Source organism: Rattus rattus, chromosome 5 (assembly GCF_011064425.1).
Source record: "Rattus rattus isolate New Zealand chromosome 5, Rrattus_CSIRO_v1, whole genome shotgun sequence".
Taxonomy (NCBI): domain Eukaryota; kingdom Metazoa; phylum Chordata; class Mammalia; order Rodentia; family Muridae; genus Rattus; species Rattus rattus.
Genome location: NC_046158.1, coordinates 120,501,424 through 120,515,265, shown reverse-complemented (window position 1 = coordinate 120,515,265; position 13,842 = coordinate 120,501,424). Strand labels below are relative to the sequence as shown.

The 13,842-nt window shown below is 39.6% G+C and overlaps 1 protein-coding gene across 1 annotated transcript in view; it reads right to left on the bottom strand.

Moving 5' to 3' along the window:
- Window positions 1-13,842, bottom strand: part of Macrod2 (mono-ADP ribosylhydrolase 2) — a 2,209,545-nt gene that overhangs the window by 1,358,444 nt on the left and 837,259 nt on the right. The window lies entirely within an intron of this gene.

Genomic DNA, 13,842 nt, shown 5'->3' with positions numbered 1-13,842 from the left:
TGCGGAGGGCAAATAGGGTCAGAGAAAATATTCGCCAGTTTTATAATTAAAAAAAGATCACTGTGTCTGAATGAACTCAATCCATTCTCGGAATTTCGTTCTGTGAAATCTAACCCTTGCTCCAGATAAATGAGTTACAGGTGTGAATAAAGTGCTTTCCATTTTTCCTAAGATGTTACTGTTGGTTTTTGTCTGAGACACTTGGCCTCCAAAGGTATTATGGTTAATTTATCAAAACAGGCTAGCAATACTCAGTGTTCACTAAAAAGGGGAAAGGAGCCTTTGTGGTGAACCAGGGCACTCTTGTGTCTCACAGTGTTGTCGGGAATTGATCTCTTTTTTTCTTACCTATGCACATAAAATTCAACCTTTACTGTGTTTCAGGTGGGCTACCAAACCGAGGTGAGTGGCATAGATTTTTATTTTAAGAGCTAGGAATATTAGCACAAGCCTAAATCCTCCTGGTGAACACATTCTTATTATTCAAGTAGGAAACCAGTTAACAAAGATTATTTTAAAACACTAAAGGAAAGGATGAAAATGAAGACCCTTAGATGTGACTGAAATGAAGGTGATTTTCAAGATTATAGCCAAGTGTAATGTCACATGCTAAATACATTCACGGGATTAGTAATCATTGTCTATTATTTTGCTTGTTGTGACTTAAATCTGGACTGTCCCCCACAAGCTCACATTAGCACTTGCTCCCAAAATGCTGGTGCTATTTGGGAGGTTGCAGAATCTATGAAATCTAGGGCCTACCTGGTTGACATAACCCAGTACATGATAGGTCTCAAGATAAGCTTCCCTGCTTCAAATGCTCCATATTCTCTGAGCAGTACCAGGAGAGAAACCATTGCTGTACACTTTCACTGTCATTGACCAACTGACATGGATAATCTTGGGTTGTCAACCTGACAGCATGTGAAATCAATTAAAACACAAGTTGCTGAACACTTCTGGAAAGGATTTTCTTGGTCTGATTATTTAAAGTGCAAAGATTCATCCTAAATGTGGGCAGCACTTTCCAGTGACAGCCAGATCAAACGGCATGGAGGTGAGGTTTGACTTTTACCTGCTCGCCCTCACTCTTGCTGACAAGTTCATCTATCTCAATGCTGTGGTATTTCTTCACCAACACTTGAATGAACTTTTTTGGGGACTACCAGATAGACTGAAGACTAGAAATCCTCCACATCTTCAATATGAGGTTGAGACTGCAGAGACAGTCAATACCATGCAATGAGTAACTACTAAATTCTTGAACCTCCCATTTTTGAATGGACTTGGACTGCATCCTGTAAACCAATCTAAGAAATTCATTCAATACATGTATTCAATCAGTTATGTTCTCTTAGAGAATTTTGGCTATTACACCAACCTATTCCAGTTACCCTTGCCTTCCCCACAATGATGGACTGTACCACCTGAAACTATGAGCAAAAGCAAACATCTCCTAGAGCAATGTACTCAGTCAAGTGTCCTGTGATAGCAACAAAAAAGAAAAAATAACCTATAGCGTGCCAGGATTTCTGCTAAATGCTTTCTACAAACAGATGGTAAGTTAAGGCCAAACTACATTTTCTGAAAGCAAAGCAGGGAAGCAGGGAGGAATGAGGCCTAGAATGAAAAAGAGAATTGACTACCAAGTAAGCAACTTCATCAGACAACTTTAGGGCAATCTTTATGGGACTCTCTGGCAAATAAGAGTGCCTCCAAGGTATGTCAACCTCAGATTCTTTTCAAATTGTCATGTCTTGAGACTTCTAGAGCCTTAGAAAGAATCAGCCATGGTCAAGAAGCCAACATAATAGCAATGAGTTGGAAGTGTTTGTGATAATGTATGATCAAATAAACAAGAGCAGAGCATGCTATGATGTTTAAACTGCACAGCAATCTTATAAGGGAGGTTATAGCACCCATATTTCATGAGGTGAGACTCAAGAGAGGTTACACAGCTTATCCAACCAAGGGTATATGAATTAACACCTGACAGGACAAAATTAGAGACCCCAGAGAGTTTGAGTCCCAACCTTAGTCCTGTAATACAAATAAGAATTGAAACACAAGTACACAATAACCTATTAATTTCCCCAATTATTATAATGATTTCTTTAGCCACTGTAAAAAAAAATAAGGACTTCAGCCATGCTAATAATGTCTCATACATCAGCTTCCTTATATAAGTTTACAGGCAGCCATATAGAATTTCCAAAGACAAACATGCAGGAGAAAACCATTATCCTAAATCATAAAACTGGAAGAACTTATAATTATTTTCATGAAGATCTCCAGCTTTAGCAAATCTTCACACTGGAGTTCTGAATGGGCTACGGTCTCCAGTGGCACATAAAATATATCTGTTTGCTAAAAAGTCAACAGCTCACATATCATGTTCAAGGAGGAAAATGGTCATTTCTTCTCATTTTCCAAATTGTTCAGTTATTATTATAAATTATGGTCTGATTTTTTTAAATTCAAGGCTCAATAAAGCTCATCCTGATTTCCCCAATTCAAACAGGGAAATTAAATAAAAAACCATACAAGTCGAGAGATATAAGTGATATATTTGAAATGAACAATGTATGTGGTATCTACACTATCTTGAAGAAATGTCACATAGCTGTCATTTGAAATGAAATATTATGGCAAAATTAGTTCCAACCGCAATTTTGAAAGATGTAAAATTGTTAAAACTAGAACACTACAAGTCACTACAGGTTAATCATTTCAGGTGAGGAGAGACATTCTGATAGGAGGTCTGGAACAGTCATCTGAGCTTTTACAAAGAGATAAAAGAAAACATTAACAGGAATGTAAAATGGGAACAGCCATGTTTCAGAAACACTAATGGGCTGACCTATTTTGGTTAGTTATCTTTCTGTCCTGTCTTTATATCTATGAAGTCACCAAACAGTTTCTAAGGCTTTTACTCAAGTGGGATTGATCACAGTGAGAAAGTGTTCATACATTCACTTTTGTAAATTTTGTGAAAAAATAGAGATAGAACTTGGTTAAAAAACTGAGACACTTCCTCAACTGGAGTTCTCAGGAAGCCTCAGCAACATCAAAATGGAAATCCAGTGTGGGACATGGCTTGGTAAAATTCTGTTGGATTGAAAGTGCATGAAGTCTACTGGAGCCCATGCTGAAATGGGTACCACAAATAATGCAGATATGAACCAGATAGGGTGGAAACCGGGGAGTACATCTTGATATAGAGCTGAACATGTAGTGATGTGGCTGGCTCGTATTCCACTTTGTGGTATAAAATTGTATGTGCCACATATATTTATTAGCGTTATTCAAACGCAGCCCTATGGTTCAGGGCAGAACTTTAGAGACAGACAATCAAACATTTCTGCTCTGTCTGACCATTCTACCAGCTCTGTCTGTCCCAAGTCCTGTAAGTCCTTTGTTGGGTTCATCTTTGATCACCAATAGTTGGAAAACTTGTTCTTGTCCAACACCCCTGACTTCTCTTCTTCTGGACTCGTATAATGAGTCCTGATAATCAGATTCTCTTGGCGTGCAAAACCCCTTCATTAGATTTTTGTCTCTTGGACTCTTAGACTCTTTTCTTTTTTATTTCATTGTGTCTTCCCATAAGAGAAACAAATTTAAAGACCATTTTCAGACCATGCATGTTTGTATGCTGAATTGCTATCTCCACCTCATCCATTCATAACACAGGAATGAGTGGCACTGCCTTAAAGAGGTCTGCTCTGTAGCATTTTCTCTGCAGTTCCTAAGCTGAAAGACAACCCCTCTTGAAGCCCCATGGGCCTCTCATCCTATGAAATGTTATAGGAACCCTCATGTCCATCACACTCTGTCCCACTGATGTTAATTGGTGTTGTATCAGCTCTGTCTGTTAATATTGTCTGTCTTATCTACCCAGTTTTGTTTTGTTTTGTTTTCCAGTTATGAATAGTTATTGTAAACCAAATGACATGACCTCACTTTTCCTTTCAGTCTTTCTCTCAAGGATATCTTTCTGGCAAATATACCAAACACTATATTTTGGTGCATGATAGGAGATATAACAGTAACAAAGTTTTGAACAATAGAATACTGGACCTGCCTTTTAAAAATAAAATCCCGTCAGTTGGTAGGGATGAAGCATATACCGAATGACAAAAGGAACTAATCTTCATCGGGATTGTGTTAGCACTGAGGAAATTATAGCTGTCTTCTGATGGCATACATGGCCAACTCTAAGGCAGAAAGAGACTGTTCCACTTGGATTTTTTGAAGCTGTAAAAAAAATGTAATTACTGAGTGCTGAGATTGGAATTCTGGCCTTGTGGTAGCTGAGTACCGATTATGGCATAAAATCTGATCATCATCATTATTTCGCAAAAGCCAATATGAGGCAAAGATGAGGCAAGGAGGCAATTACTCAAGATGTTATTCCATGTCAAGGATAAGGGTGCAAATCAAGACATCAATAACTAGACGAAGGAAACAGAACATCAGTAATGACAAACAGCTCTTCCACAGCTAACTCATGTCTAGAATTTACTTGGCAATGAATCCAAGGTCTTTGACACTTGAGACTCTTCAGAAGAGCTCAGTCAAACTCATTTCACAGCCTTCAGCGTGGGGCGGCAAGCTTCTATCCAACCTCAGTCACGAGCACTGCATGTAGTGCAAACCCATTTGGATGGTGACAGAAGGCGTTACAGCCAGTTTGTAGGGAAGTAATAGAGCTTCCTCTTCTACTTCGCGCTTCCACAGGTTCACCTTAAGACTTCAATTTCTAGGTCTACTACAGATATAAGCTGTCTGTTTCTGCCTCGCCTATGTCTATAGATAAGAACTGAGGATACTCATCCTGAAGGCCCTGTCACACACAGTCTGTGACTCACTAGGGACCAACTTTCCATATGGATTAGATGCTGCATGCTGAAGCTTTAAGGGCTGTTGCATGAGTTTCTCCTGGAGTCTTTTCCCCCTAAATAGGGTTGCAGCAACAGACTAAGATAATTGCACCGAATTTTCCTTGGTGTAGCAAAGTTAAATTTACTTTATAGAAGCAAGAATGAAGAGATTCTAACAGAAAAGTGAGCCCCCAAACACCCAATCTTCAAGAAAGTTTTACTTTGATATAGATGAAGACATGCTCATAGCTGCATGAATCGTTTCCCCTTCTATTGTTCATGCACTCTATCACCCACGACCACGTGCAGCTGAGACAGAACTGTGTGCAGCTGGGTAAGGCCAAAGAGGGTGTGGCTGGAATCTTGGGTGAAAGCTAAGGATTCCAGATTCCGTTCATCCCCCAATGAATCCAGATCTTGAGAGATTCTTGTAGGTGGTCACAGCTCTTCTAAGTAAGATATTATGATTAGAGGCCAATGTTTCACAAGGATACTGGCTTAGGGTTTGTTTTGTAGCCAGACAGGCTGCAAACTCAGGACAAACCTCTGTGGACTAATGTTCTTTTGCAGACGCTAGATGCTAGCTTTTAACACTTAACCAACATTATGACCACACCCCTATTCCATTGTCACATGTTTTTGGTGGTATTGCCTGTCCCTAAGAGAGTTACCATCCTGCCTTAAATTTGGCTTGCTCGACTTACAATATTGATCTCTTCACAGATGCCTACCCTCTCCACCAGGGCTGTGGCCAAGCTTCACCACCTTGAGTATCTACTTCCCTAGTATTAATGAGACCCTATGCTCAGTTCCTTGTAGTGGTAGCCTCCCACAAAAGCTGCAAAAATTATATATTTGGAGTGGACTGTGAATGTTTATAATATATTCAAGTAAATGAGCTAAAAAGTAATATGCATGGCATTGCTTCCTTGTTGATGAAAACCCAACTGGGGGGTAAAAAGCTGTGCTCTGGATATCAGAGCATTATGTTGAGATGAGTCAATACAGGAAAAGAGCGGCTTTCTCCACACACCAGGCTGCTTGCTTCTGTTGCTTAAACATTCACATACTTCTCTGTTTAATTTCATTCCTTACATTGAAATTGACTTACAGAATTTGTTTCAACTTAATAAAGAGATTCAGATTATAACTGCTGTCAGGTAGATTTATAATAGCATGGGAATATCCCTATTGGAGTTCTATAATGTACTATTCTGTAACTTCTGACCCAGTTTATCTGGTTTTTAATATAAATGTTAGTAGTTACATTTTGACTATGTGGGATCAGTCATGCTTCATAGAGAAAACGTTGTGATATTCATGTTGTCTTTGTTCCAATGAGTATCTCCTCCCTGCATCCATTTCTAATGTTACACAAGCCTTAGCCAACACTTCTGTCAACGTCACCCACCACCTCCATGTATTTGCAGTACGGCTGAGGTACTGTTGAAGCACATTTGTTTTTCCATATCTGGTTAGGGTACATAGGAGTTTGTTAGGTAAAGATAATCTCAGGTTTTCTGATTTAGGGAAGAAAATGCAGAAAAAAGTAAGCATTTTATTTAACAGGGATAGTGGCTTGGCAGGCACATGTGTTTGTTCTACAAATGAGGATGTTGGTTACCATTTGTGAAAGGTGTCTCATCAGCTGAGTGTGCCACAAAATGCAAGTGGGTGACAAGGAGCAAGGGATCCATTTGGAACTTAGGTGACCTTTGCTCTGGATTCTTAACTCAAAACTCAGCCTTGAGACAAACACAGAGACGAAGATGGTGTGTTGTCTGACAGCATCATCACATTCACAGTGCATTGAAATAATTTTCACATATTTTATATGAGCACTTGCTCTGTGTATTCTCAGGGGGGAAAAAACCCAACACATTTCTTCCTCTAACGTTATGTAAAGTGAATGAGAAAATTTTTCACGAATGTAACCAAAGACATTTATAGGCAGAATCACAGGATATTTCTTTATCCTCTATGCTGTCAGAGAAAAGCCTTATCTGCTGAGACCGGAGACAGAAATCCAAACAATTAAACAAACTTGCTAACTGAATCTGAAACCTAAATCCTGTGCTCCAGGAGCCCCAGGGGTGAGGCAGCATGCTGTCCTCACACAAGTAGACCTGAAGGGGTTTTGAGTTTTGGTTTTCAGAGACCTCAGGGCAGGTCAAATAATTCCTCCAGAATTAGGACCTGTTGGCAAAATAGCCAAGGCCTCTGTGGGAGATAGTAAGTTAGCTAAGATTTCCCAACAGACTTGATGGAGAAGGAAAATACTGATCACTGTATTAATATCATACACAAGGAACACCAGCCTGATAAGATGACTAATGGACGGTTTAGCAAGAAGGTCAATGACAGATTCTCAAATGTGTAGAAAAATCTCCCAGTTAATGAAGGCAGATGAAGAGACAAATGCTTATGTGTGGAAGAGCTGCACCTTGGAGTGTGGAGTGGAAGGTCCTTGATCCCTACAGACCGTTTTCAAGAGGCATAGGGAAGGAACTACAAATGACAAAGTAATGATCTGCATATGACTTTTCGTGAGCTGTGTGTCACTGCTATGGATAACATAGTAGTACTAGAGGGGCAGACTTGGGTGGTAATGAAAGATTTGGGTGAACGTGAAAGCTGTTTGTTAGACGCAAACACTTGAGAAATAAGGTAGCTTCATCAATGTTAGATTTCCATCACAGATTTTATGACATATCATCGAACATAAGTGCTTTTATGAGTTTTAAAAATTGCTTCAATATTTGACACTCTGCACTTCAAGGAATTCTGATTGGCAGCTGATTAGCTGCTCCACTCATTAGCTTCCAGGGTAAAATTAGTAGGCTAGAAAATTGCATTGTAATTTATCAAGGGGAAACTAAACATTGCTAGAGATTATAAGGCTGTGATGGTATATTTACTTAATATAGAATAGTTTTGCAAGACATTTCTAATAAAAATGAGAATATATATTATATGATATATATTACCAACTCATCTGGAACCACGACAATCCATTTCTGCACATTTGGTTTCTGTACACGAAGAAGTTTTATCTGCCTTGAATCCCCTGTGTTGTGGCATTCAAATAATTACAGAACGGTGCTATTTCTCCACTCTTTCTATCTCATCTGTGTTCTATTTCAATCCATCCTAGGTACTAAGTATGCTTAAAGGGATCGTTCAAATGCAACCAGAACTGACAGTGCGTTCCATTCTGATTCAAGCAAATAATTTACTCTCAAAATTTCTCCTACAAATCAAAATGCTACATTATGGCGATGCTGTAGAAATCTTAAACACAGAGCTACAGTAGCTACCTGACATCAATTGTGGCATGGAATGGGCTTCAACGACTACGTAGAATCTTAGTAAAATGACAGCAATTTCCATTTGAGCACTTTTCAACCAAATTAATGTTGGAAGAAAGCAAGTCATTATTTTACATTAGTCATATCCTGACAATTCTGCCAGATCCTCACATTTTGTATGTGTAAGCTAGAGGAAGAAAATAATTTCATTACAATTTATAGAATACAAAAATTTGTGGGTGTCAAAAAGAAGTATCAGAGAATGAAAAGAATGTACTAGTCCTTCATTCATCTACCATGACAAATTCAGCAGACTGGTATTAAATTCATATCTTATTTATATTTTGTAGGAATACTTAATGCATTTAATGCTCACTAAATTAAAAGGGAAGCATCTAGATAACAGGCTTTGTTGTTTTCAAAGAGCTTTGCCTTTGTACTTAATCTTAGCGTGAAGGAACTTTAAAATAATTTCAAGAAGTTGAGATGTTTTAAATGAAACTAGTCAACACTATGAAATAACAGTAAAGTGATTATTCGCCTAGTGTGACTGAGGACTTTCAGTTCAAATCTCCATGGTATAATAATAAAAGTGAAACCATCAGAATATAACATTTTAATTACTCTCTTGGCCTTTTTCTCAAAAAAGAAAAAAAAAAAAACAACCATACCACCCCTTTCTATTATAGTAATTTAGGTGGGGGTTCACATGCACACCACAGTATGTGTGTACAAGAGGGAACAGCATGTGGGGATGTGTTCTCTCCATCTGGTCACGAAGCCTGGAGATTGAGCTCAGGTCACAGGGCTCGATGGAAAGTGTCTTTTCCGACTTAGCCGTTTGCCCAGCCCATTCCCCTTTTATGCCTCCAACTTTGCTTTTGTTTCTATCTGTCCTCTTCTCACCTCTTAGGGCTCTCTGTCTCTCTGACCTGAGGACAGGTTTACGACTCAGAGCTAACTCAGATCCTCAGGACTAGGATTCTCATATCTTTGGAATTATTGAGGATTTATACTCCACACATTTTTATACAGCAATGTCCTTATTCGTACTAGCTCTCGAATCTTTCCATTCCCTTCATTTGTGAACGTGGGGGACGAATTGGAGTGTCAATGACAGAAATCAGTTTCCTATATGACTCTGATTGTTATGGATATCCCTGGATGTGATTAATTACTAATACAACTTAGAAATTACAGTAATAGCTGGGCCTGCTATCAGACCTCACTTAATATGCTAATAGGAAAACACATCACTAATTCACAACTTTATAAAACCATTGTAGGCATATTTTCATAACACTGATTTCTTAAGACATTTGAAAAATGTTATTGCTTTCATGTAAAATATTCTGAATAGGAGTCCACAGGCAGTCGGGAGGTAACAAACAATTTAAGAACAAGCACACAAAATATTGCGAAGTATCTACTCTCATCTGAAGGTGAACCGAGAGAAAAGGAAGGGTGCGACAGTGAGAATGACTTATGATCTCACTGGCAGTTTTCACTTAGCGCACTGATAAACAGCACCGCCTACCCCGAGACTACAGAAATCACGTCCCCAGTTCGAGTGGCCTGAGCTCGCTCTGCGGGTTTGATTCATCATTCCTACTTCCTAACCGATCCTGAAACGTAAGAACCTAAATCGGGGAGGAATTTAAGTGATAGCTTTGCAAATCCCACCCTGGATGGAATACGGTTGCAGATGACTAAACAACGCTGGGAGAACATTAGAAAAGACTTTAGGCTCTTAGCTAACGATAACTATCCTGTTACCGGATTCTGAGAGAAGTAGAATGGTGGAGAAAGCTTTACTGCAAACGAACTGAAACACTGTCTTGCTTGTCCATGGGTCATAGAGGAGTACTGAGTTGTGGAATATCCCTAACCATAGGGAATTAGCCCTATCAAAACCTTCTAGAATATTGAGAAGAAACATTTCAGAACATATTCTGGACAAATAATGAATAAACAGAGCATTTCAAGCATAAGATGCTTAGATATTACTGGTGTGTTATTTCCTTTAAGAGATGAATTCTACTACAAACATTTTTAAGCTTATCCATGAGAGGGAACAAAATGGGCATGGCTACCTTAGACACTGCTTCAGTACAAATGCTACACTTACTAACTCTTCAGACTCAATCAAGTTGTCATTACTTCAAAACTATGAATGCTATTAAAGATACGCTACTCAGGGGCCTTGTATCAAAATGTGAACTTTGAAATAAATATGCCCACAAATAACATAATGCCTCTTCAGCATTGTTTACTGAAGAACTTGATATTTGTTTGCATACTTAATTCTTAGAAAACCAAATAAGGAGAATGCAGTGGGTATCATGTTATTTATTTTTGTCCCCAGTATACACTATAAGAGATTAGCTGAATAAGAAGGTAAGAAACTGCACATAGCTACATGGCCAAGGGGTTCTTCTATTCTCTCACTCCCTGTGGTGAATTCTCTATAGAAGGAACACCATACATATCATAGATGTAGAACTCTAGTGTGTCCTATCTTGAGATGCCCAGTAAGAACCACTGAAAGACTTAAATTGGAATAGAATGCAGTATAAAATTATTGAAGGTGTTTCATGGTTTTTTTGTGTGTGTGTGTGTGTGTGTGTGTGTGTGTGTGTGTGTGTGTGTGTGTGTGTGTGTGTGTGTGTGTTCCCTATGGCTCTCTGCCTTATTGCTTTGAGACAGGGTCTCTTACTGAACCAGAAAGATCTTGTTTCATGTTTCGGCATGTCTAGACAAAATGTCTCCAGATCTGCCTATTCTTTCCCACTGTGTTAAAGTTACAGGCATACGCAGCTATACCTGGCTTTTATGTGGGAGGAAGGAATTCAAATCCAGGCCCTCGGACTTGGAGGATAAGTACTATTATCCAAGAAGTAATCTTGTCAAAGATGATTTAAGTTTCAAAATTTCCCTCCCATCCTCTTGATCCCGACAAAATCAGAAATATCTAATTTATGTGCCAGATATATTTTACTTTCTTTACTAACAATTTTGGGATGGAGATGGATGAAATGATGATTGCAATAGTTTACAAGACGAAAGCAATGGTCCCTTTTCTACTGCAATAGTCCTTTAAAAATTACATGGAACCCTGAAGTGATCCGTAATAGGTTACCTTTGATAGACTGGATTTAAAATATGATAATTAAATTACTAGCTACACTAATCTCCATCGGAGAATTCCACTGTTAGATACCTCCTGTGTCTCATCGACACTGAGAAAGGAAATGCCTTCACCTCTTGCTTTGGACTATATGGACCAAAACTCGGCTCCTAGAGAGCAAAAGAGTCATGATTCAGACTTCAAAAATTAGAGAACAGAAAATCACAACGGGAAAAAGTTGTTTCCTGGTTTTCAAAATCCTGACAGGAGTTTGACAGGAAACATTTTTTTTGGAAGTCACCCAACTAAAATGCTGCTTATTCATGATTTTGCCAGAGAATACTGAGGAGGAAATGAGATTGCAATCTCTCCCTGTCCAGCTGTCAAAGAAGACAGCAAATTTCTCTTTCTCCAAAGAGAAAACTAGAAACGAATTCTTCACACTGTCAGAAATCTACACTTCACTTCAGTGGGTTTGGGGAACATCTAAAAATGGATGTAATGTGACAGCAACCACAGGGACATCAGAAATGACAAAGGTTATTTCTGTAGTTTAATGTAAGCAACGGAGAACTGGCCAATCATTATGACAAAGTCTTTAAATGTAAAAGCACGTGGTAGGATAATTAGTCCTTCAAGGCAGTGAAGACATAGAGATATGGAACCAAGCAGGGACAGCCACACTGTAGACATTGATTCAGCACTGTTCATTGTAATCATCTTCTTACTTACCCTTCATGTCAATGCGAAGCCTGATCAGGCACTTTAAGGACACTCAATCGGTGATCCGGTTATGGAAACCACCTTACGCCAGGCTTACACATCATGGCGGTCAGCTAGAATACTAACAAAGCTTTGATGGGTTCTTCTAGAAGGCGGAGAGCCCCCAGCATAATGCAGTGGCTGAGAAACCCGAGTTCTCCAGTACCATGGCTTGGACATATGGCACGATAAATTAATCCCTCAAAGTATAAAAGGCAGCTGTAAGTACATTTAATTCCCAGGGTTCAGGTCTTCCTTCCGACGCCCTGGTCACACATCCTCCATCCTTCTGCCGGGTGTCTCCTCCCTTTCCTTTGAATAGTAGGTGGGCTTAGATAACAAACGCCATCTTAGTTGTTGATTGTGGAAAGTCTCCTAGGCTCACTCCTCTGCGTCTTGGCTTTACAGGGTTCCTGTCATAGCTTAATCTGCACTCATGCTTGTATTTCGTCTTAGTGTATGTACGTATGGGGGGTAGGAGGCAACTCTGCTATGTCTACCATGTCTGGAAAGCTCCTCTGAGCTCAGTGCGAAATATAGAACTCCCCTTTCAAGCAGAACTTCATCTTCTCTGCCCGACCTTATCTGAGAAGCCCTATACCTACACCTCTATCTGAGGAAGGTCATATATAGCCCTTGCCTACCCTGAATAAAGTGTGTGTGCAGAATCTGATTCATTAAAGTTCGTCTAAGAGAGTGGATTCACTGAGTGCTGTCTAAAAGAGCTGTAACTCTAAAAGCCTCAGAGAAATGACCCATACCACCCACCCCTGATCTCCTACCTCTTACAGTCTTTCCACCACCTCTTGGGTAATATTCCCTAAGCCTTAGGCACAGGAATGTGTTGTAGATATATTCACTGGGATAGATGAGGAGTAAGGATCACCCTGACCTGAATGTAGTTAGGGATTGTGCTGGCTTAGTAAATGGTAGGTTCTCTTCAAAGATCTACAATTTCACTAGCTCTGGATTTTTGGCTAGGTTTCCTGAATCAAACATGAATTCCCTCTTGTTCAGTGGGTCTTAAGTCCAAAGAGATTGCAGTTGGTTACCTCCAAGGTCTGTGTGCCACCATTGCACCCTGATAGTTATCATTCTGTGGTTGTTAATGTGGTGATTCACTGATTATTTTTTTTCAGACATGGTCAAGCTAAGGTCCCCAGGTAGTCCTTGAATTTGCAATCTTGCTTCCTGGTGCTCCTTTAACCTCAGATTACATGCATGCCCCCCACAAGGTACAGCTTCAAGAAAACACCTTGAAAAGGTGCCTTTTATTGCCATCCTCAGGGTTGATTGTTTTCTTGTAGAACACTTTGAGACCAGGTCTAGGTCACAGTAAGAGTAAGACCGGGGCAAACAGTCTATATATGGTTTCCTCCCTTCTCAGGGCCCCACTTAGCTTTCCATGATCACATTAAGTCATCCCAACATTATTGGTGTGTCTTCTCAAAAATATGACCCGCAGCCAGTGCTATAAGTGTAAAGGCTACAGAACCCTCGGTAAAAGGGGGAGGGGGAGAAATGAAAAGAAGGGATAGAAATGAAGATGAAGTGAGGGAGGAAAAAGAGAAGGGAAGAGAGCTGGAAGGAGGAGAGTCAGCCTGAGGCAGACACAACACAGATGACTTCGCTGTGAATCCTGATCAGTTGAATTCCATACAAACCAACAGCCTGTCCTACCCTTTCCCTTGCATTTCCTCTGCGCTATCACCTTCCAAATGTCTACTGAAGGTGTGCTTAGCTTTACACATTACAGCCCCGA